This window comes from Parus major, chromosome 15 (genome assembly GCF_001522545.3).
Source record: "Parus major isolate Abel chromosome 15, Parus_major1.1, whole genome shotgun sequence".
NCBI classification, from domain to species: Eukaryota; Metazoa; Chordata; class Aves; order Passeriformes; family Paridae; genus Parus; species Parus major.
The window spans coordinates 9,867,641-9,888,666 of NC_031784.1; the positions used below are offsets into that span (position 1 = coordinate 9,867,641).

A 21,026-nucleotide genomic window follows, 5' to 3' on the forward strand; every position below is an offset into this window, starting at 1 on the left:
GTCCAGCTTGCCTGGAATGAGGGTCCTGCAGAAGACAAGTGGCATTAATGTCTTTGAAGATGTTTCATTTAGGAGTAATGAAGTCCCCAGGCTTTTGGGGGCCCATTAATTGAACTGAAGAGGCTATAAAGCCTAGAAGGGAAATGCTGTTCAGAGCTGGGCAGGCAGAGACACTCTCAGAGGGAGAGGGTCAGATAGGTTATTTCTGCTGTAAAACAGCATCAGAAGGATGAGAAGAATTGTTCTTAAATTACACTCCTCTGCCTGGATCATTTTAGGGAAGTCAGTAAGACTTGGAGGTCTGCTTCTAAGGGAAAGAAGGGCTTGGGTCTGAGTTTTAGTTTAATAGTGCTCATGGAAAGAAACACAACCCTCCCTTTGCTTTCTGAATCATCAGGCAGGTTTGCAGGACCACAGGAATGAGTAATAATAAAAAAAGTCAGGAAACTTCTTGAAGCTTCCATGTTTGTAACGCTGCAAGTCAGAGCACAGCGTCTCCCTTCTGAGGAAAAACTCGTGTTCAGAAAGTGCCTCCTTTCAGAACCTGAAAATGGATCTTTACAATGAATATTTTTCCTACCAAGGACAGAGTGTTTGGATGGAGATGTGTTTTCTGCCTGAGACACTGAGCAGAGTGTTCCTCTTGACAGCTTCCTGTCTGTTTTAAAATGTTTTTTGAAATAATGCCCTTTCTCTTCTGAAGGCTCTCAAGCTCTCACAAAAGTGGACAAATTACCCTGTTTGTGAGGAAACAGGCCCAGAGCTGTGGTGCCTGCACTGCTGGCAGCTTCTCGCTGTTTGCCCCAACTTGCCAATAACCAAATAAAACATCTGCTAATTGCCCTTTCTTTGCAAAAGCCGCTTATTTAATAAGCACCAGGGACTGGGAGGGTGAGTCTGTGTTGCTCAGGTTGAGGTTTGACCTTGGAAAAATCCAGGTTTCTCTCTGGGGACCTGCTGCTGGTGCCAGGGGTCAGTGCAAACACGGTTTAGAGTTTGCTGTTTCTTGGGAGGGGCTTGCTGCAGTTGGAGATGTTATTTTGGCCTTGGACACCTCCTCTTAACAAGCTCCTTTGTCCTTCTCCAGGGAAGCTTTCAAACTTGCCTGAGGTTCGGAATTGGCTCTGAATAAAAGGTGTTGTGTGTCTCAAGTGCCCTCTGAAGTGGCCGGCCCAAGGGCTCTCCAGCAGCCCAAACAGCCAGCACACAAAGCCATTAAACATCAAGTGCCTGCCCATGGTTACCTGGAGAGGGTTTGCAGCTGAGTCCCGCAGGAACCGGCTTTGTCTGAAAAACCACCCCCAGCAGGTGGGAAAAGTCCAGGTAGGTCTTGTTGATTCATCAGGGTGGGTGGTTTAGTCCTTCAGCTCAAGGTGAGTGGGAAGGAGCAGAACCCAGGTGTGGGAGGAGATGTTGTAAAGGGGATTCTGTGCTCTGCCCCTCTGCTGAGCCCCTGGGATGTCCAGCTCACAGGAATAATGACCCTGGAATCTCGTGTCCTGAAAGCAGAGCCAGGCCTGACCTCCCCAGCTCCATTTGAACCCCAGAAGTTCAAATCCTGAGCTGCCCTGGAGCTCCTGCCACCTCTTCCATGAGGAACATGCAGCTTTATTTTACCTCTTGGTACCACACCAGCTTCTCCCAGGGTGGGGAGTCCTGTGCACACCCAGTGCTGAGCCCTGTGCTGGGCCAGGAGACTGCTTGGAGTTGAATTGAGCTCCCCTCCTGTGGCTCAGAAGGCTGAATCTACATTTTTAGGGATTTTTTTTTTTTTTTCCCTCCAATTTATTGAGGTACGAAGGGAAGATTATGGCACTTGATGATTTAATCAACATAATCTCTAGATAAAACATGCTTATGTTATACTACTGGGAGATATTAATTTATGCTGGTGTGCTTCTCCAAGGGTAAATTAAATCATTAGTTTTAAGACTGGATTAGCTGCACATGTGCCCTGCCTCTTAAAAAGGCAGTTCAGGAGTTCTTAAAAGCTTCTTGTGTTGGCATTTCTCAGGAGTCATCAAATCCCTGCAGTGCAGGTGCCATGAAAAGTGGAACTGTGGTGCAGCCCCTGAAGGTGGGACACGGCTCTTGCCCAGGAGCAGAATTTTACCATCATTAATTCAGAGAGAAGGCTTTGCCCCAGCTCTGGGAAAGCAGAACTGCTCTCCAACTCAACCCTTGAGCACCTGAGCTGGTTCAGGGGGTGCCTGGAGCAGTGTCCACACCCATCTCCCCCTGGAGAGAGGCTGGGACACCCAGGGTGTGTCAAGGAGCCAAGGCCAGGTTGGGTGGCTTGGGGCACCCTGGTCTGGTGGAAGGTGTCCCTGGAACGAGAGGAGCTCTAAGGTGCCTCCCAACCCAAACCATTCTGGGATTCTGGCTTGATGTGCTTGGCTGACCTTGGAAATTCAGTCAGCACCTCTGAACTGCCTGAAAATCCTCCCAAATGTATCATCGCAGCTCCGTGAGCGCAGAACAAGAATTAAGAGCAGGAGATACCCACCGAGGTGAGTGGAAGGTGTCACAGCTCTTCTGTACTGGCAGGGAAACTGAGGCAGAGGGCAGCAGCAGCGTGCAGCAGTAAAATCTGGGTGCTTGGTGCCACATTGGATGTGGAGCAGATGAGATGTGCCAGTGCCGCTCCCTTGGGAATGCCCCTGTGGAGGTGCCCTGACAAGGACTCCCCCGACCCAGGGGGAGGAGAGCTGCCAGAGGCCCTCACAGCAATTTCAGGGCTATTAAGGATGTGCTAATGAGCTTTCCGCATCATTTCCCAGCACTTCACTCCCCCAGCTCTGCCCATGCATTAACACCTCCATCCCGGGAGGGCAGCTAACACTCCAATGATGCTCTAACTCCATTTATCATGGACCTGGGCATCGGCAGGGCTGGAGGAGCTGAGGAGAGGACTTCTCTCAGCTCTCCATCAACAGAGAGAGCAGGTGCTCTCAGAGGAGCCATTCCTGGTCCCCCAGACCTGGGGCAAGACCTCAGTGAGTTAATGAGCTGGTGAAATAGGGGTGAAGGGAGAGGCAGAAGGTGCTGCTGCAGGATGCTCTCAGCCATGCTCGGGCTCTGTGCTTGTGGAGGATCCTGTGTGGGATGGTCTCCGTGCACCCAGGAAAGGCCACATCCATATGCTGTTTGCCATGAGTTCCTGGTGCTATTTTCCCTGGAACACTCAGTCCTTGGGGCTGGCTCTGCTCGGCACATCCCTGGGATGGTGGGAGCTTCCCCCACGCTGCTCTGTCTCTCTGGGCCATCTGCTCCTGGCTGGGGTGGGTGTGCTGGGGGCTGCTCCAAATGTGGGGCTTTGGCTCTGGCACAGCCAGGATTGCTGTTCCCTATGGGACAGAGCCAGAGCTGGGGGAAGGAGACTTCCATGTCTCCACAGAGGTCAGGATAGGGATGAACTCACGAGGTTATCCATCACACGAAGGGTGGGCAGCAGGTGTGGAGCTGCCCTGAAGCTTTTCCTGCTTCTGAGGCTCTCCCCATTGTGCTGCTGGGCCTGGGGTACCTGAGCAAAGAGCACAGAGGGCCCTTCTTGCTTCACGATCTCATTTTTCCCATTTGAATGTTCAGGGACATTTTTTTCTGCTTGGCTGTGTAGAGACTCCTGTGCACGGTACTTTTGCACCTGATTTATCGTGGGATGCTCTGGGATTAATTGTTAATACAGAGGGGCTGATCCAACCTGCTCTGATCTGGGCACCTCCTGGAGCTCCAGAGGCATTTTTGGGACTGAAATCAGCCAATATGGCCCTTTGCCAGCCTAGAGATGTGCCTGGTGCTGTGTTCAGCTCTTCTCCAGCCCCACCCTGGCCACAGGCACCCTTGAGAAGCATCCCTGGGGCTGAGCTCTTGCCCTTCACGAGGAGTCCCCTCTGTTCCTGTGTGATTGTGTGTGTGTCCAGCTCCTCAGGGGCTGAGCTCTGGGGCTCTGCCTTTGCCCTGGGTGATGCCCAGGCAGGGAATGTCCACAGGAGGTGGGAATCACCTCCCTGCTGCCACATGGGTGGCAAAGATGAATCTGTTTCACTGTCTTAGCAGGAGAGGAGATGGAAAGGTGCCCAGCTGGTACTTGTCACTTGTGACTGCAGGCATCAAGGATGTGTCACCGGCAGAGCAAAAGGGGAGCAATGTTATTTTTTGTCTGGATCAGGCAGTTTCCTCTCTCCAAGTACCACAGGCTGACACGAGGTGCTGCTGAACACTCACTCTGCTTTATCTTTGCCTAGGTAAACAAGGGGGAAAGTACTTTTTTTAATTATAAAGAAAGTATTTGTAGTCTTTCGTGCTGGCAGAGCCTTGGCAACAAAGCTGGTGTGCAAGGTGTGTTTTGGTTTAATGTCTCTTTCAGGCTGCTGATGGCTCTCCTGCATCTCCCATCCAGCCATCCAAGACTTGTCCTGCAGCCACAGAGATCCAGGCCAGTGTTGGGGGGCAGGGACTGCACTGCCACAGGGGACTCCAGACCTCAGTCCTGGGACAGAGACAGAGCCAAAGCAGGTGGGTTTGGAAGAGCAGGAGAGGAGGGAATTCCTGGCTCCCAGGAGGGCAGGCCCAGGGGAAGCAGGAGAGGGGGGATCCCACTGATGCTGAGCCACCCGTGCCTCCACCCGACACGGAGAGATCAAACCTGAGACAGCGGGATTACTGATTGAGGTGTTTGTTTGAAGTTGAATGGACAGGAATCACATCTCAAAACCGTAAAGAATGAGCTTTTTAGCCCTTTTCCTTTCCACAAAACAGCAGCAACGTCTCGGCAGGGATGTCAGGGCGAATCTGTTTCACTGACAACAAGATTGTTCTGTCTAGACGGGGAAGCGCCGCCAAACCGAGGGAGGTTGCGGAATAATTTAAAGCCAAAATACTTTACAGACATTAAATTTAAAAATAAAAGCTGGCTTGACACAGACGATGCTTGATGGATAGCTGGTGTGAGGGTGGGCTGGCGGCTGGCTCTGACACGGAGCGTGGTGGCAGGGATTGGCAGCGTCACTCGGGGTGAGCCCGTGCCTGCTGACCCATCACCTTTCCCAGATAAGTTTCCACCAGAATTGGGCCATGGAGGCATCTGAGTGGCCTGTGGAGCTCAGTGCAGGGATTCTCTGCAATATCTTGAATTCTGAGGCAGCTGGCCAGCCCTCCCTGCCCCCTCAGTGCCACCTCCTGACTGGCACCAGGGAATGTCAGAGCAGGAAGGTTTGGGTGGGTGGGAGATGAGCCTTGCACTCCCCATCTGCCTGCAGGGGCTGGCAGCCAGGGCTGGCTGAGGCTCAGGGCTGTGGTGGTGAGGTTGCAGCCCAGCCAGCATAAGGAATTTCCTTTCTTCTGACAGAAAAAGGAAGATGAAATATTAAAAGCATGGCTCAAAGGCTGCTGTATATATATATATGTATATATATAATCTTTTCTGCTCAGCACTGCTTTGGTGTTGCTCAGAGACAGCAGCCAGTCAGAGCAGGAAGGATGCCAGACTTCAGGAGAGAGCAGGGAGTGGGGCTGAAGCAAGGGAGAAAGAGGAGGATTGTCTCAGGTGGGTTGATTTCAGGGCTCAGGGTGAATGCTGACACTTCAACTCCGCCACAGCCTTTAGGACTTTAGCTTTCTGTTCAGCATCAAGAAACAAAACCTGTTTTTTTTGTCTCTGTCTGTACAGGTGAGGGCAGTGCCCTCTGAAGCAGGAGGACACATCCATGTGGGCCACTGTCCTTGGATGTGGGAGGATGGGAGGAGAAGAGGGCCAAGGCATCTGCCTTGGAGATGGAGAAGTGCTGCAGGCTCCCAGCTTGCCTTTTGTGCCATCCTGGTGAGTTGAAGGGTCCCTGGAGTGCTGGTGGTGTGAGGTTGATGTGAAGTTTCTCCCAGGGCCAAACTATTCCATTTGCTTCTTCTGCTGGCCTTGGGACCAGGCTGTGGGGTGTGTGACGTGTGCTGTGTCCTGCACTCGGGAAAAGCTTCCCAAGCAATCCCCAGAAACTCAGCTGCTGCCTGGGAGCAGGAGCCAGCATCCCAAAGAGCCTTCAGGGGACTGCAGTGAAGAGAAGGAGAGGCTGCAGGAGGGAGAGCTCAGGGCTGTTGTCTGCCAAGGGAGGAGTTGGAGGGATCCAGTTCAGGGTGTTGAAAGCTCTTCTTTCCTCCTCTGCTCCTGCTCTGTGGCAGCAGGTCTTGGTCCTCAGGAATGTGGGAAAGGGAAGATGCAGGGAGGGAGTGGGCTTGGAGCAGGATTAACATCACACCTCTGCAGGCACTGACAGCAAGGGCTGTTTATTTGCTGACCAAGGATGAAGCAGGCTGGGGCAGTCACTGCCCAGAGCTCACAGCTTGGGATGAGCTGTGGAACAGAGCCTGACCTCGACTCCAGCTGCTGCTGCCCTCAGCTCCTCTGTCACCTCTGGCAGGGCAGGGTGGGGACAGGCAGGAGAGGGGGGGCCTGATGTCCCTTTTCCCACAGCCTTGTGCATTCCCCTGCCTCCTGCTGCCTGTAAAACACCCTGTGATTAATTACACCGCTCTGCAGCCGACGAAAATTTATTTAGAGTGTTGTGTTTGCTGCTGCTGCCACTTACACAATGGCAAATGTGCCGTGGCTGCTAATGGGTCACTGAAGGGGATCACAGCACTGGAGCTGCTCTGGGAGCAGGGCAGGGACAGGGAACACTGCCAGGAAGGTGAGACAGATCTGTTCTAGTAGAATGGGCTATGGTGCTTGCAGGAAATTGCTTGCTTCCCTGATAGCATCCAACTACTTTAATAAATCAATTTTTCCACTAGTTTGTTTAGCCTAAGCTTTCTCCTCCCTGCATCCTAAAAATTAGTCTAATAGGACTTTTTTTTTTTTTTAATCTCTGAGAGGTTTGGAAATTATTTTCCTTCAAGGATTTAGCTTTCCTTGGGGTGCTCAGAAAAAGAGGGGCCGAGGGAGTTGTCAGCTGAATAAAAAAGCCTCAGAAAAAAGCCTCCCTAAAAATGCTACCCAAAGGCATGCAGAAATCAGCCCAACCTGAACCAGCTGACATCCCTGCTGTTGAATTTTAATGTTTCTGTGGGGCTGGCTTGTGTGAACTGAAGCAGGCTGTGTTTATTCTATAGAACTCTGTGGGTATCATGCACTGCATGTCGCTCCCCCAGTGCACTGAGAGCATTTCAGCTCGAGGAACCATCAGCAACACCGTTATCTTTTCTGCCAGTCCTGCCTGATAAATCTGCTCCCTCCAGGATGGCTGAGCCCAGTGAGTAGCCCAGACCTGTGTGTGTGTTCAGGAGAAAGCAAAGCTCGTGCTCAGGAGCTGCTTGCAGGGATCCCACCAGCTTCACACAGCCCCAAGGGCTGCTCTAAAAACATGGCATTTGCAGAGCTCTGCACAAGCAGTCCCTGGGTTTTTCCAGCCTGTTGGGATTCAGGTGGGTCTCAGTTTGGAGGGGCAGAAATGTGCTGTAATTCCATGAGCTCTGCTGTCCTTCCTGACCTCACACTGCAGATCCATTGCAAAACTCAGCCTGGAGTCAGTGACTTGTGCTGGGCTTTGGCTTTCTGAGCCCGGGGCTGCCTTGCTGGGCTGTGTCCCATGTGGGCAGGTGTCTGGCATTTGATGTCCTGCAGGGCAGAGCTCCTGGCCCAGGGTGAAGCTGGGCTGGGAGCCTGGGTTCCCAGATCCCTGTCCGTGCTGGCGATTTCCCTGGATCTCAGCTGGCTGTGGGAGCCAGGAGCTCTTGTCTCACCCATGACAGCTTCCTGGCTGCAAACAGCCATTCCCCTCCCTCCTGCTGAACTGCTGGTACCACTTTTCATCTCCATTTCAGCCCTCACAAGGACATCCCCAACTCTGGGAGCCGCTGGATCACAGCTGGCTCCAGCAGCTCCCCTGGATTTTCTCTGTCCTGCCTGAGCTGTCCAGAACCACCCTGGTGTTGTGGATGCAGCTGGGAAAGGGAGCACTCCTGGCCTGGAGCATCTGAGGAGAAACAAGGGGGATGACTTGTCTTCAATGACTGCAGCTGCAGCACTGGCTCTTGCTGAGGGATGGAGGCTGTTGGAGAAGGTCCCCCTTTGTCCCTGTCTCTGGGCAGAAGGGGCTGGAGGAGCCTGGCAGGGGCAGAGGAGCTCTCTGGGGAGCTGGGGTGTCCCTGAGCTCCTGGCCCTGCCCCAGCAGTGCCCTGGAGCACAAGGGCACAGGGCAGGCACAGAGCTGCCTCCCTGCTCCCTTCTGAGGCCACGGGATGTGGGAGAGAAAAGTGACTTTTACAGAAATAAAGGAGACTTCCTTTTGGGTCAAGTGCTCTGGAAGGGAGCGATTTTGAGATGAAAGGCTTTTTGCTCTGGTAATACAGATTCACATTGCCTAGAGGGAAGTCTGCCTTATGCCGGGGTGTTTTTCCCTCTGGGGGCATTGCCATTGCAATTGAAGATGAATTTTCAACATACAAAAGAGAAGAAGAAAGCTGAGAGAAGGCTTTAAAACATATCAGGGATTCTCGTGGTCTGTTTTAATTTGTCAGCTTGTCTCTCTTGCTTGTAACATCCCTGTTGGGTGCAGGGATTGTTCCTCCTCTTCCCTTTGTGACTTTGCTCCTTCCCTCTGGCATCTTCATCAATCCCAGGCTCTGCTTTTAATATTTTTCAGTTTTTTCTTTTTTTCTTTCTCTTTTTCTTTTCCTTTTCTTGCACTTAGGGCTGGTTGACAGAGCAGCAGGAGCTCCTGTGTGCTGCCCTGGGTGATCCCTGGGCTGGAAGAGGTCAGACAATCACAGGATGGTTGGGATTGGGTTGGGATTGACCTTAAAAGCCATTTAGTTCCAACCCCCTGCCACGGGCAGGAACATCACCCACTGGATCAGGGTCTTGGTTAGCAGGGCTGAGGAGAGACCAGCCCTCAGCCTCAGGAGCAGCCAGGTGAAGCCCCCTGAAAGGTCTGGCATGGACCCTTTCCCTTCAGTTTATAATCTGAATGGTCTCTTTTGAAAACACATTACATTTGGCTTTGGTAAGGCCATGGGAAGCATCAGAGTGTTTAATTTCTCTGCTTTCTGCTGGTTTCTACCCCCCTGCCCTGCAGGGATGAGGCGCACGCTGGGCTCTGCTGCTGCTTAGTGTGAAGTGCTGTAAAACCCCAGCATTGATTTCTCAATCAAAGGTGTCTGTTTGCTCCTCAGTCTGTGCTTTAATGCCTGAAAATCCATTTTTCACTCCCCAACAGTTTGCTGTAAGGTTTTTAAATCAACTGTTGTGCTTCAGGGCTGTGGGAAGGGAACGGATTCAGTCGAGCTGGCTCACCAGTGAGTTTTGAAGCAGACAGAAAACAGCCAGAGCCTGTGGGGGCTCTCCAGTCTCAGGTGAGACCTTTGCCTGTGCATCACTGCTTGGTGCAGGACAGTGCTCTCCTTGTCCAGCTTTCTCTCTTTGGGAAGCTGTGGGTCTCCCTCCTGCCCCAGCAGCTCTCTGCTCCCCAGCCTTTGGGGGTTGAAGTTTCAGGGTGTCCTGGAAACAGATGCCAGAAAAGCCTCCAGACTGTGATATGAGATTAAAAAGGAACACCATGTTCCCACCTGCACTTCCCATGTTGTCTTGGCAATCCCAGCACTTTGTCACTGTTTCCAGAGCGCTGTGCTCTGCTGCTCTTCAGGGCTGCACAGCTGCCCCAAGCCTTGCTGAAATGCAGCTGCTGTGGGGAGGAGCAGAGCGGCCTGGGGGGCAGCAGGGAATGCTCCTGCAGGAATTGCAGCTGGGAAAGCTGCAGCAGCTCCTGCCGTGGCCTCTGCCCCCTCCATCAGCTCTCCTTGATTACAGTGAGGTAGTAAAGATCTTTAACCCCATTTTTCCCCTTGGTAGAGGAGGGCAAATGCCACGGAAAGTCCTTTCCAAAGGTGGGAGTGGGGTTGCTCTGCAGCCCTGGGAGGTGCTGGGGAAGGCTGGTGAAATGCAGGTGACTCCTGGTGCTAATTGTATGCAGCAGATTTATCTGGAAGGAGCTGAAGGATGTGCATCAAGGATGTCTCAGCTATTCAAGTGAGAAATCAAATTAAACTTTGCATCAAACAGTGGAGCTGCTCTGTGCTGGGAGTTGTGTCGGATCCATTAAAGTTTCTCCGTGCTGGGCCCCCAGGAGTCAGTGGAGGAAAACCTCAGTGTCAGGGGTGTGTTTGCTGCTCACCTGGATGTGCTAATGATGTGGGCAGGAGAAAAGGGGATTGGTGCTTTAACCTTCAGGATACCTGTGTGAGGAGAGGGACGCTGGCTCCGCAGCAGTGCCTGTTCTGTGTGCCCATCAGCAGGCACTGAGGGATCCTCAGCGATCAGCCCAGGGAGATGGAGGTCTGGAAAATGCTCTCGTCCCACTTACCTGCCTCCTGATCTCCCAGAAACAGGCTGGGACACGGAGCCCCTTGGGAAGCCTGGGGTGTCTGGGAGAAATTTGAAGGAAAGCAAAACTATCAGCATCACACAGAAGTGCAGCTCTGATTTGCTTCTCGTCAGGCTCAAGTCCACGTGTGCTGCAGGCAAGGGAAAGATCTGGACAGCACATTGCTGCCTGCACAGGGACAGATTGCTGGGAGGCTGGATGGAGCAGACTTGGCATGGGAGAGGTGGCAGCCCAGAGGAAGCTGCCAGCCTGGTGCCAGGGGAATCGTCTGCTGGGAATCTGTGCAGGATTTTGGCTGCAAAATGATTTCCCCACACGGCACCAGAGGCTCTGAGCGCTCCCAGGTAACCAAAGCTCATCCAGCTCTCACCATGGTGATGGTGGGATGCACCAAAGAGCTGGCAGGAGGAGGAGAGGAGCACTGAGCTTCCTCCAGTGCAAATGCAGAACGCCAAAAGCTTCTCTGCCTCATGTACAAAGGCCCAGCTTGGCAGCTGCTCTCTGGTTTGGTCTCTCTTCATCCCTGATGCTCTGACCTGGAAGCTCTAGCTTGGTATTTAAAAGCCATTTGCAGCACTGCTGCTCTGGAGCCAGGAGTAAAATTGGTCTGGGTAAAATTGGTAAAATTGGAGCTGGGATGTACAGACAAAGCCTGGTGCTGGAGCACGACAACCCCTGACAGGCAGGGCTGAGTCTCCTTGGGGGTCCTGCCTACTGCTGGGGCTGGATTAGGGCTCTCCAGCCAAGTGAATATCTTCCTGTCTTCCTTTTCTGTCATCTTACAAGGATTTTTAGGAATTTAAGATGCTAAACCCCAATTAGGCAACGCTTATTAATTTCCGAGATGTAATTTATTTACAGAGCGTTGCCGTTCGCAGCAGCAAGCGCCGGTAATTGCTGCAGTTTGCTTTCCAGGCTGGGATCTGAGAGGCTTGAAAAGCCTGAGTGTGGCAGCCAGGGCTGGCTCTGGGTGGATTCTGCCTTCCAGGGATACAAGGAGCTGAGGAAGGAGCTGATTCTCACCCAGACACCCCAGTTTTTGCTCAAGGCAGCCCTGTCCTGGGGCATGGACGCGGGCCAGGGGCAGGAATGCCATCCTCTCCTCATGGCTGTGTTACCCTCAGTGCCTTTGCTGTCTCAGCTGTTCCCTTTGGTTTGTCCTGGAAGGATATGAGTGTCCTCATCCTGCTCCAGAGCTCCTGCAAGGCAGGACGAGCCACCTCACTGTGGGTCTGAGGGCAGAGCTGCAGGAAATCAGTGAGGCCAAAGCACGTGAGGCCCCACACGCTCGTCCTTCAGGCCAGGGATGGCATCGGGCAGCGTGATGGCTTCAGGCTGTGCTTCTCCCTCCTCTCCCTGCCACAGCCTGCTGCTCAGAGCCTGCACCAAAGCCCTGTGACCAATTCCTCTAGAGCTGCCTGAGCTGTTTGTCTGGCTCCTCTGGGATGAGCTGGGATGTGGGGCAGAGCCCTCCAGCCCCATCCAATTTTATCTTCATTTTTTCTCCAGCTGGGTTGAGAGAAGGGAGCAGCCTCCTGTGTTTTGGGGGTGGAGAAGCTCTCCCTTTTCCAGGACCACTGGGCTGTGTCTGGCCATCTACACCAGCAGCACCTTCAGGAGAGTCTCCCCAATGGCTCTTTAGGGGAAATAAGCTGGGGGTTCATCAAAGCACCAAACCACTGCCTCCACCTTGCTGTGCTTGCCAAGGACCACTGGAAAATGGGGAAACAGAGCTGCTCCCCTTCCCCTCACGTGGGATGGGGTCTGCTGGGGGTGAGTGTGTGTGTAGGACTGTGAGGTCCTGGTTTTGGTCTGGCTCCAGAGGTACTGCAAAAACTCCACTATTTCCTGCAGACTCTGACAAATAATTGCAAAATATTCTGGTTTTATCTTCTGGCATCCTCCTGAGAGGCTCCTCCTCCTCTTCCTCAGCCCCGCTGAGCCTGCCAAGGAAGCAGTTGTACCCAGCCACCATCTCCAGTTCTGTTTGTGGGCACAGGAAGTTTTCCAGCTCTCAGGAGCGGGTAGGGATGGAAGCCTGGATGGATTGGCCATCTGGAATGCTCCTGGGCCATTTGGTACGGAGGATCTTGGAGGAAGAGCCTCTGGTGCTGCAGTGAGCTCTGTGCTGTTGGGATAATTTCTGGGAGCTCATGCAGGCAAGTCCTGGCTTCTGAAACGCCTGAACCCAGTGAGTTTGGACCACTGCCTGCTGCTGTGATGATCCTCTTTAATATCCTTGTCCAAGTATCCATGGAGAAGCGTGACCTGCTTCTCCCTGGGCTGAGCATGCCAGGATGCTGCCAGAGGGTTTCTGGTTTTGTTTCTTGATCCTCACCTCTTCCTTGTGCACTTGGTGATGCCTCACGATGTGGTGAGCAGGGGCTGCAGGGAGCATGCCTTCTCTGCATGGCTGACCTGCAGGAATCTGGCCCTGGAGCATCCCCTGCCCTTTGTAGGGCTTGAGTTTGGCAGTCCCAGACTTAAAATGCAAATGAAATGGAAATCCAAGGGGCAAAGGGGCTGCTGGCTCCTCCACTGCTGGGCTCTGCTGCCTGCAGGAGAGTGTTGTTCTCCTTCCCCAGCTAGCCTGGCCAAGGGCTGGCAGGATCGAGGAAGGCAATTTCCTCAGCTCGTGCCGAGATCTTATCGTGCGTTTCCATTGAGGCAGAGAAGAGGAGGCAGCAACCCAAGCTTTCTGGAGCTGTGTAGCACCACAGCCCTGCCAGCCCTGGGGGAGGCTGGAGTGGGCTGAGGAAGGGTTAGCCAGTCACAAGGAATCAGGTTAATGTCTTGGAGCCGGGATCTTGGCTCTCTGCCGGCTCCTGGAGCGTGAGGGCGGCTGAGGAGCAGAGCCTGTGGATGCAGATGAGTTGGTGGGGACATCAGGTCAGACAGGGTCTGCACAGGGGTGGAGAGCAGGGTGTTCTCCTCCTTCTCTCTCTTCTGCCTGGTTTGAGTTGTTTTCTGTGTGCCTGACCTCCTGAAGGGTGGCAGTGAGGGGTGATGAAGGTGGATGCTGCCAAGGGGTGACAGGGGAAAATGTCTGTGTTCCCATGCTCCAGGGCTTTTTTCAGAGAGCCCTGAAGGTGGCTGGATCAGGTCTGTACTGTCCCTTAGGTGGGGATTTACCCAAATCCCTCTCCATCACCCGCCTCTGTCCCAGCCTCACCCGATCCCAAAGCCTTCAGCCCAGTTTTGTCCTGACCTCAGTCCCTGCTACATCTCCCAGCCCTGAGAGCTGCTTTTGGGCTCCAGGATCCTCTGGAATCATGCAAGAATAACTTCAGGCAGGAGCTGTTTCCTGGCTGGGGCTGAGGGTTGTGCTGCCTGTTCCAGTGAGGGGATATTTCCCTGGCAAGGAGCTGATCACGGAGCACGGTTTTGCTGTGCTGCTTTGGAGCTCAGCTTTAAATGTGGGTCACTAATGAAAAAGCTCTTCTGCAGCTCACTGCACTTTACAGGAGCAAATGCTTGTGCTGTTGGGGTGGCTTTTACAGCCTCTGACCATTGTGTTCTTCAGCAGCTTGAGCCACAGGCACGATAAACCCCTGAAATGGAGTGGGGCTCTTGGGATAACAGGGAAGGGTGAGGTTGGAATAGACTGAGATGGGAGAAGCCAGGGGCTGGTTCCTCCCAGTGCTGACAGAGTGGTTCTTTCCCCAGGCAGATGGGCTGGTGGGAGCTCTTGGCTTGGCTAAAGAGTGAGGGCTGGGGTGGGGGTGATTTGTTTTACAGCTGTGACCTTATCCCGGGGCTGGTCAATGGGAATGTCAGTCTGATCCAAAATGATTCCAAGTGCCCAGAAACCTCTGGCACTGGCCAGTGGGGACAAGTCCCTCATTTCTGCTGTGGGGCACACGGATGCATGAGGCAGCAGATTCCATGGATGCCACCCCCAGTGCCCACCTCCCTTTGCACTGTGCCAGGAGATCAGAAGGGATGTGTGGCTGGAGAGCTGCTCACCCCCTGGCAGACCCATGGAGACATTCCTGGCCTTCAGCAAGGCATGGACAGGCAAGGCAGACCCTTCCCTGGGCACATCCCTGGCAGCATCCGAGGCACGGGTGGCCCTGGATATTTATTTTTCCTCTGCACTAATCCCATTCAGGCCTTGTCCTGCACTTCCCCCTGACAAGGCTGCAGCTGGCAGAGAGTGACTGCTTCATTTGGGGCTGCCTAGATTAGCCCTGGCCCTGGGAGCAGTGCCTCAGCTTGCTCTGGAGATAAAGGATGCTGTGTCCTGCCAGCTCCTCACCTGCAGGGCTGGGATTGCCCTCAGCCCATTCAGGCTGGGAACCAAGCACCTGCAGGGACCAGGAATGGTGAAACCGTGGGATTTTTGCAAGCAAATAGCCCTGTTGTGCTACACAGAGAATGCTGTCCTTTTTTTCTCTTGTGTGTGGTGCCTCTTAGAGCTCTGAGGCATCTCCAGACCCTGTGGAATGTGTCGGGCTTGCAGCCAGAGGTGCTGCTCTGACTCCAATACCATGAACTGTTCATGCAGCTCTGGGCACGAGCACGCTTGGACTCTGGGGCTGCTGCTCGAGCTGACAACTTCTAAACCTGTTCAGCTCTTATTTCTTTCTCTGCAGCTCACCCCTGATGTGCTGCAGCAGATCCCCAGGTACAGGCAGCAGTGCCACGGGGGCAGCGCGACGTCGAGACCTGTCGGAGGGTTAAAAAAGGAATAAACACAGAGGAAAGGAAACCCTGCTCTGCCAGAGACCTTGTTGGAGAAGCTTATCTAATTAACCTCGAATTGCCCACAGTGTGGTGGTGTGCCAGCAAAGAAGCAGGAATTGTCTCCATTGGGTGTCTGTCCCCTTGGAAGTGCTGGCCAGACCTGCAGACACAAGAAGGGTTGGAGCAGAGCAAGGCTGTGGGGGCATTCCCCATCCAGATGTCTGACTCAAACTGCAGGGATGTTGTTGCACAGCTCCAGGTCCCTTTCCTGAGTTGGCAAAGCCTCCTCACAGCTCCCTCAAAGTGCTTCTTCAATGGATCCAAGCGCCTCAGCCTCTCCAGACCCCTGATCCCTGCCCTCTGTGGGTCTGTGTGAGGAGCTCCAGGCAGGGATGTGGGGCTCTGGCTGGCTCCTCTTGCAGGTGATCCCTGCTGTGGCTGCCAGAGCAAACACCTGCTGTGTGTGAGCATCTCCAGCCCGCTCTGCAGTGAGGAACAAAGGGCTGCTGTGTCCCAGCCCATGAAGGAGAGATGTGGCTGCACACCCCACACGTGGCTGTGCCCAGGGAGGGCACTGCTGGGCCACGTTCCTCACCAGCATCCTCCCTTCCCACAGAGCACCCTCCCAGCCCCAGCTGCTGACAGGAGCAGGGCTCTCCTCTGCAGAGAGAATGGAAACACCCAGCCTCAAGGATTTCTGGAGGGAAAATCATCTGGGCTCATGATAAGGCTTTTCTTTTTTTCTTTCCTTTCTTCTGAGGTGTAGCAATTACATTAAATAAGGAGCTGTCACTGCAATGCCTGTCTTGCCTTCTGACAACCTGCTCTTCTCAGGAGCTTGGGTGGGAAAAACACATACATCAGATGTGCTTTTCCTCTTGTTTACACTCCTGCTTCGCCTTGACTCACCTGAAGGGAAGACTCCAGGTTCATCCCACTGCTGAGGGTTCCCTGGAGCTGTCAGGTGCATCCCCAGCAGCTCCCCCTTTGCACACACCCTCGGGTGGTTTCTGCAGGGAAACACTTCCGATTAAATCTTGCTTGTCCGAGGGAGAAAACCAGGGAGAAATGTGCTGGGAAGGCTGTTGTGACAGAGAGCTGTCAGGGAAGGGAATGGCATTCCAAGGCTGCTGCTCTGCCCCGTGGGAGGAAAGGCTTCAAACAGCAATTAGCCTGCACTGCCATTTCCAGGGAAACAGCTCTTGGTGCGCTGGACAATGGGCTGCAGGAGGCAGGCAGGTTAAAAGCTCTAATTCTAGGAGGATATATTTAGGTGGGCTTTTTTCCTTTCAAAGGAAGGTGGGTTAGAAAGGCTCTGACTCCTTTAAATAGACGCTCCTGCCATAAGGAGCTCGGAGCTGCGTCAGCGGCACTGGCTGTTCCCTTCCAGCCCAGCTGGGGTGTCTGGGAACCTGCCCTGGGTCACAGCACAGGGGCTGAAGGAAAAGGGTCTGGGTTCCCTCGGCAGCTGTCACAGGGAGAGGTTCTCTGCTGCCGCTCAGCAGCTGTGTTATTTATTCTGTTAGCTGGAAAAGAGCGGTGTAAATGATAATTTAGTCTGGGTGAGTGCAGCACAGCGCAAAACTCAGCACCCAAGCCAGAGCTGTGTTCTGCTGCTGCTGTCCCTGGATCCCTGAATGTCCCTGATCCCCTCTGGGGCATGTGCTGGGGTATGGGGACAGCTGAGGGCCTGCAGAGGGGAGCTCGTGGCAATAGGACAGGTCTGTTTGACCCAAAGGGGCTTCCTCTGGCACGCAGACGTGTCTGAGTGAGCATGGGGAGTCCAGCAGGAGCAGGGCTGCTCTGTAATGCTGAGAAGCTCAAGGAATTCGCTCCAGCTGTCAGGCTCTTTCTCAGGGCAGGTTGGCCTGGCTGTCTGGGAGCTGTCCTGGTGGTGTTTGGGCTGTCACCCTCGGAGCCACGAGCTGCTGACACACTTTGCTGGATGTGCTGTGCTTTCCCAGAAATGTGTTTTCCCCATGTGGCTGGGCAGACTGTGATCCCAGACAAGGAGCTCCCAGATTGGTGTTAACAGAGGGTAAGAGGAGCTGACAGAAGCTTTTTCCCCTCCTTTGCTTTGGCATACCTGGGCCTGCTCATTTCCCCAAATATTGCTGCTCTTGGTTAACTTGTGGTGTCCCTGCTAGTGATGGGGGGATTGGAAGTAGATGATCCTTAAGGTCCCTTCCCAGCCAATCCATTGTTTTTGTGAACTCCTGGCAGCCCTTTCTGTCTCCCTCAAGTGCTCCTTGCTCCAAACTCCTTCCACTGACACTTGTGTCCATTCCCTGCTGCTGTGCTTGGCCCGTTGTGCTCCCTCAGGTGTCTCCAGCTCAGCCATCCTCTCCCACAGCTCTCCTGGCCAGCACAGCTCATTCCCAAGCTGGGCAGCTTCTCCTGGAGCAGAGCTCCAGGCTCTGTGCCCGGCTGTGGGGGCTCTGTGTTCGTGCCCCTTCCCCAGAGCAGTGGGAAGGGCAGATGCTGTGCAGGGGAGGCTGAGGTGGGAGGTGGCACCAAGGTCCCTGTGACTCAGGAATTGCCATCAGCTGCCTGCTGTGTTCTGGCTTTTTCCAGTGGTCCTGCTGAGGAGCTGCATCCTCTCTGCCTTCCCAGGGGGGCTCAGAGCAAAGCACCCTGCCCTTTGAAGTGTGGGGACAATTTACTGAGGTTATTCACGTGGGTTTTGTGGTGTTTAGTCTGACAAGAAGAGTGCTGTCACTGCTTGGCTGTTGTTTGCTCCTGTCTGTGCTCCCACAAGCATCAGTGAGGCTCTTGCTGCCCTCCAAAACCCCTTTGCCAAACTCTGCAGGGACAGAGTGAGCTTTGGCTGGCAGAAAGGAGCCTCTGGCACTGGGTCCTTCCCCCCAGGGCTCCTCTTGGCCGTGTCCAGCACGAGTGGTGTTTGTTGGCAGGGATCCCTCCCTGCACTGCTGCCTGCCTCCTGCTCGCTCCTGAGAGGAACCAGCAGCACGTGATGGTTTCAGAGACAAATCGGGCTCCCAGGTGTCAGGGCAGAAGTTAAAGCATCTGGAAATCTGACCTTCACCTGCCTGCAACTCATTCTGCTCACAGGTGGGAACAAACCTTGGCAAATAACCGTGCTCCTCCTGGGGAAGCAGGGAAAATGCTGGGGTATGGCAGGGCTGGGCTGCAGGGCTGGGAGGTGCTGCCCTGGCTGTCCAGGGGCTGTCCCTGTCCCCTGTGTCCCTGGAGGAGTGGGGAGGAGCAGGTTCAAACCCCAGCCCTGGGCAGCAGGGGCTGAGCGCTCCAGTGCTGGCCAGCTCCGAGCTGCCGCGGGCTGATCCATCACCAGGGACTCTGGCCAGCCCTGGGGCCAGTGAAGTCCCTTGGAGAGGGGACAGCCTCCCCTTGCTCCCTGCCCCACGGCCCCTCTCACCCTGCTGGCTGGATTTGTCCACGCTGGCCGAGGATGAAGTCCCAGATCTCTCTGGGCAGCGATAGGATCAGACCAGCCAGCTCTGCTTTAACGAGATCCCAGGCACTGGAGCTGCCCCCTGCCCTTATCTCCCCTGTGCAGATGCACAGTGCCCTCCTCTCCCTCCAGACTGGCAGGAAGAGCTGGATCCCTGCCACAGCCCCTTCCCTACCCAGAAATAAAAGGGGGGTGGATGCCAGAGGAAGGCACAAACACAGCACTGCCCAAGGGGCTCCCAGGGCCTCCTGGAGGCTGGCTGATGGAAAGGGAACACTCCTAGCCAGGGAAATGAGTGCCAGAACATGTCTCCTGGCCAGAGTGGCCACCAAGAGCCAAAAATGTGGAAAAATAGGTAGAAAGAGGATATAGACAGCACCCAGTACAGAGCCTGGAAAATGCAGAAATTGGGAGGGGAAGAATGGGATGAGGAACTTGAGTGGAATTACTAGCAGTGAGGAGGAGGAATTGATTTCCAGCATATGGAGAAAAAAAAGCTGGGGGGGGGGAAGAAAAAAAAGCTCTCAGCAATGCTACTGGACTTGGAAAAGCTGAGTGTGGTGTTCTCTGTCGAGAAGGGATGATGCCTTCAGTTCATTTGACAGTGATCCTGTGGGAATCTGTCCCTGTTCCTGCCCTGGCCCACGTTTGAATCACCATTTTTGAAGAGTTAAGATTTTAGCTAAGAGTTAGAAGCAACTTAAAATGATCAAGATGTAAGTCAGATAAGCCAATGGTGGGTAAATGATTATTAGATGCTTAAGCCAGAGCTAATTGTGGTATTGTTTGCTGTTATGAGCTTGTTTATAGAGGGAGGTGAAGTGAATAAGAACAGATTGAAACCAGTGAGAACAATGACCTGGACTCTGCACCAATCCATCACCGAACAGGGGGCCTTAGATGGTGCCAAAGGGTCACAGAGACCTGATGAAGACCTCCTGACTTCATCCTTTGAAGACCACTGACCCAATTTGAGACCACCGGCTCAAACCAAGAGAAGAATTGTGCAGACATGAAGGGCTAATTGCCTCATGTTAATACTGGATGGGGATGGGAGGTGCTGGGGTTATGCATATGGATTGTATGGAAGATCTTAGGAAATAAACAGAAGGAAAAGAACCTCGTTCAGGGCAGTCACACCTTTTGGGAATGACCCCTGTGCTGCCCACTGGTGAATAAACATATCACTTTTTAACTTCCATTAGTTAGAGGGTCTTTGTCCGTGATCATATTGGGGTTTTTAGTGATTCACAGGCAGGTTCCCCAGCTCCTGCTGGGCTGGAGCAGAGGGGAGCGAGGAACAGCTCTCTGGATGAGCCCAGAGCCTGGCTGCTCTGCGGGCTGGGCTCCTGGGAAGTGCTGGATGGAGGTTTGGTGGGAGGTTCTGCAGTGACTGACCCGACAGGAGAGGGTCTGATTGAGGCAAGGAACCAGCTCAGCTCCCAGCCGGGCCAGCCCGTGCTGCTGATACCATCAGTGCTTAGAAATGGAGTTTTCTTTCATCAGGAAGTCTTGAATGTGGCACCCTGCTGTGGAACATGGTCTGGGTCATCCCCAGTGCCCAGGCCAGGCTGAGCTGCTGGAACAGCAGCTGCATTTGGGGTTTGCCCACTCATCAGGCAGTGCCATCTGCTGTGAACCAGAGGAGCCCCTCATCCCCAGGTCCCTCGGGGGGCTGTGCAGAGGAGCCCACACCCAATTGCTGTTAGAATTCCCTGTTGCTGTGGTGACTCCCCAAGAGTGATGCTCTCTCCCCTGCCAGGTCTTGTATCCCCAGCAGAGAGCTGTGTGTGCACCTCAGGCCATCCATGTGCTTTATCCCAGCTTTCTGAGGTGCTTCATCCCAGCTTTCTGAGGTGCTTCCTAATCCCCCTGGAGCGTGAGCAGAGTCCTGAGCTGGTGAAGGGTTTACTTGTGAGGTCTGAGAAGAAGGTTGAGGAGGGGCCAGCAGTGCTCACCCCACTGCTGAGAGCTCCACAGCTAAACTTAGCCCCTGAGTCACTCATGAATCAGCAATTCGGGGGCAGGGAATCTTAATTTCTCTTTTCTTCCCTTTTTTATTTTCCCCTTAGCAATGATGCACCCAAGGTAGGCTCCAGATTGGATTGATTTTGTTCCTAATCCAGCAGGTTGCTTGCCTGCATTCCTTTCCCCTGGAGCATCCCTGAGCCTCTCCAGAAGAGTGAGCTCCATCCTCAGATGCTGCCCATGGCCACGGCCTGTCTGCAGCTGAGCAGCCTCCTTGCCCATCATTAGTGGCCCCAGATGTGGAAAGCTGTGCCTGGCCAGCCAGCTCTTGTGCTGGGAAAGTGCTGGCCCAGGCTGTGGGCAAGGAGAGCATCCTTGGAGCTGCTTGGAAGCACCAAGAGCAGCTGCTCTTATCCCAGTGTGGTGCACGAGCGCTGCAGCACTGCCAGCAGCGGCAGAAGTGCTCTGAAAAACCCACCTGAGGGTTAAATTAAGGAGCATCCCGGGGGATGCAGATGTGCTGGGCCTCCAGAGCTGCTCTGTGCCATGCTCAAGCCTCCCCCAGACCA

The 21,026-nt window shown here is 53.9% G+C and overlaps 1 long non-coding RNA gene across 1 annotated transcript; it reads left to right on the plus strand.

The window, feature by feature from the left end:
- Positions 1-1,370: 1,370 nt before the first annotated feature.
- On the plus strand, positions 1,371-19,693 carry LOC107211606. Its single transcript, XR_004499507.1, has 6 exons — positions 1,371-2,510; positions 4,057-4,244; positions 4,367-4,515; positions 5,669-5,818; positions 7,102-7,241; positions 14,966-19,693. It is a non-coding gene; the product is annotated as an uncharacterized LOC107211606 (long non-coding RNA).
- The last annotated feature ends 1,333 nt before the right edge of the window (positions 19,694-21,026 follow it).